Genomic DNA, 3132 nt, shown 5'->3' with positions numbered 1-3132 from the left:
CATGTTTCCTTGTCTGTTCCCCTCCCCAACCAGGGAGGAGCCCGGTCATATTGATGCCGGGGTCCCCTGTACCCAGCACCAACGCCCGGCACACAGCATGTGCTCAAGAAAATATGTACGAGCCAAAGGATTAGGGCCGTTTTGAGGAATATAACCTTTAAAAGGCGGGGGAGGGTGGCTATGGGTTACTTTGGGAAAAAGTCTATTGAAAGAGGGTGGAACATCTAAATTCACGCTACAGCGTAAATACACAGAAGGTCTTATGAAGCGTTTTTTATTCCGCGTTGGGACAGGCTCTGTGGGAGTCACGGAAGGATATAAAATGAGACCCTTGCCTGGTTGAGGAGCTCAGGTTATATTCAAGAAGGCATTAACAAAAACCCCAAAGCAGCATGTCCTCTAAGCCACAGAAGTGTGATGCAGCTGTGTTCTCTCTACCCTTTGGAGGTTGTGTGGAAAAGGCAGGCCAGGAACTGACCTCGAAGGTGATCGGTTGGTCAGGATTCTTCCAGGTGCAATGACAGGAAACCCCAGTGGGACCCATTTGCTCTCTGCATGGTCTGGCTCTGGTCCCTTCGGGGGGGCGTTGCCTCCGGCCATCACCTGCACATTCCCCAAGCAGCTCCAGCCTTCCGTCCTCATGGGTTTGGCAGAAAGTGGGACCCTCTTTCCAGATGGCTCCAGTAAATGTCCTGGCTGAATTCCAACTGGCTCTGATCGCCTGCAGCCCTGCACCAAGCCCCATGGGAATGCAAGGTGCTGTGTCTCAGCCTGAATGGCCAGCTCCCTCCTGTTGCTGGGGTGGGGTCAGTAATCACACCTGTCAATAATGTGCATAGAATGTAGAATGAAGACATGAATAAATGAGTGAGCCAATCAATGGCAGGATGGACTGTGGACTTGGGGAAAGCCAGGGCCATAGTACAGAGTGAAATGTGCTTTTGGCTTCTGCGGCTGTATAGCCCTCTTACTTGTAGCCCCAAAGGGGGCCCAACACGGCTCACAGATGCACTGCCTCATATGCTGCCTGAGTTTACTACCTGGCAGCGGGACATGGATGCCACACAGCATGGGCCGTGGCCGCCTGCTGATGGAGAGGCACCCGCTTTCTTTCCTAAGCAGGTGCAGGGTCCCCTGAAGGCTTAAGCTTCTGGCCCTTACCTGTCCCTGGATGGCCGAGCCCAGGAGTGGGCTGAGGCATGGTGCAGTGGACACGTGGGGATGTCGAGAAGCTGGTCTTGCTTTAAACTCTGACGCCAGGACAAGGCACGGGTGCTGTCCCTGCCGAGATGGTGCGGTTGGGCACGGCCTTCCAAACGTCAGAATCTCAGGTTCTGAGCCCACGGGGACTTAGATGCTGGGAAGGTGGCACGATGCAGGCTTGAAGGATGTGTGTGGTTCCAGACCTCTCACCAATGGGTTCCCTCGTCCCTGGGGCACAGTGGGTCACCCTTACCACCTGTTAACCGTTAACGTCTGACTCTGAACACTGGGGGCTCAGGATGCAGGCTGCACTCTGCAAATGGCAGGACCCTGCTGTGATGGTGGTCCCCCCGCCCCCCTTGTCGGGCACCCGGGTCCTGCTCCAAGTGAGCTCGCTCAGCTGTCCCTGTTCTTATTCTGAGTGTTAGTCACACAAACACACCCCCCTCCCGTCTCCCACCTCCACTCTCTTCCTTATATGATGATTCCGAATGGAAATACGATGTTAGATACATAAATTAGAGAGAGATGTTGAATCAAAGCACAAATACTCTGTATGACATATTGTGGTCCATGGCATGGCATATTAAGTCTTACAAGGTGACTCCTCTAATTATTCATCAGTTTTCAGATTGATCTTTCAAAGGTTTGTATTATTAGTCAGCTTTCTAAGTTGATATGCGGGAGCTGCCCTCACGTCTGTCTTCCCTGAAGGCTGTTCTGGTCAGTCACGACATCAATTGCACATCTTCAGGCCTCTTGTTTGGATTTCTTGTCCAAATCACCCAACTGGTCTCTCTGCCTTTGACTCTGCTTATCTCCCGTCCATTTTCCATGCCTGGGTCAGCGTGATCCCACGGAAACCCCATCCATTTACTTCTTTTGCTGACCCCAGAGGAAGATCCCTATGGCCCGTGCAACCCCCAGGAGCAGTCTTGGCTCTCACCTGCTCCCTGACACCGGGTCCTTTGCGAAGAAAGAGATCGGCTTTCTGGCAGAGGGTCACTAGGATGACCCTGATGTTTGCATCTTCTGGATTTCCTCCATCCAGAGCTCCCAGGTTCAGTGCCGTCTGACATCTGCTGCTTCTGGAACAGGCAGGCGAATTTGTGTTCCTAACTGCTGCGTTTGCAGTGAACCAATCTCTCCGACTTTCCCCCGAGAGGCACCATGGGCCAGGAGACTCTCTTGTCCCGACTCTCCTTTAACCTACCTGCAGAGCTCTGCGTTTGGCTCTCTTACATTTTGCACCCTCAGTTTTATCCTACTGACCTGAACAGGACAGCACGGGTCGCACAGCCCCAGCACAGCTGGAGTTCAGGGTCAATGCCAGTTTCCGTTCAGTTGCGCATTCTTCTGCCTGTCTTCATGCCTTCCGCAAACATAAGCCGTGACCTTTGTTCCCATCTGAGTTATCGACCAAAATCTGGACGCTGGCAGTGCTGGGGGCAGGCTTCGGTGCCGGGGAGCAGACTTTATTCTGCCATAACAGAGGCAGTCACGGGGTTCGGTTTTGCAGTCTGTTAATTCTGTATTATTATTTTTTTTCGAGGAAACCATAACGAATTAGGTCAAGTTGATTGCTGAACTCCAGAAATACTACGTGTAGGGTCTAGGCTGCCATCAGATGGAGCTGGGCTTAAATCACAGCTTCCTGGTGTGGATCTGAGTGATCCCAGACACGTGGGGAGCATCTCGCAGTCTGTCCCCTGGGAGCCATGACCTGGGCTTAAGTCCTGGCTCCACCCATGTTTCCCCGTATGACTTTTGCTGAGTCTTAGTATCGCGTGCGCACCGGGTGATGACAATGACTATGACCCCTGCAAGTGGCTCAGGAAACAGGATCTATAAGAAACACCGAACTGTGTTAGCTCTTGTGTTGGGTACAGGTACTACTATTTAACTTCTCTTCACCTCAGATCCCCATGC

At 52.4% G+C, this 3132-nt stretch overlaps 1 long non-coding RNA gene across 1 annotated transcript; it reads right to left on the bottom strand.

Annotated features, from left to right (window-relative positions):
- Positions 1-268: 268 nt before the first annotated feature.
- LOC147582204 (uncharacterized) lies at positions 269-2874 on the bottom strand. Its single transcript, XR_015248669.1, has 3 exons — positions 2150-2874; positions 1162-1431; positions 269-820 (listed from the first exon to the last, which is right to left on the bottom strand). It is a non-coding gene; the product is annotated as an uncharacterized LOC147582204 (long non-coding RNA).
- Between the last annotated feature and the right edge of the window lie 258 nt (positions 2875-3132).

Source organism: Puma concolor, chromosome A3 (assembly GCF_028749965.1).
Source record: "Puma concolor isolate L17-30 chromosome A3, mPumCon1.1.hap2, whole genome shotgun sequence".
Lineage (NCBI taxonomy): Eukaryota > Metazoa > Chordata > Mammalia > Carnivora > Felidae > Puma > Puma concolor.
This window is presented reverse-complemented; position numbering and strand designations above follow the sequence as displayed.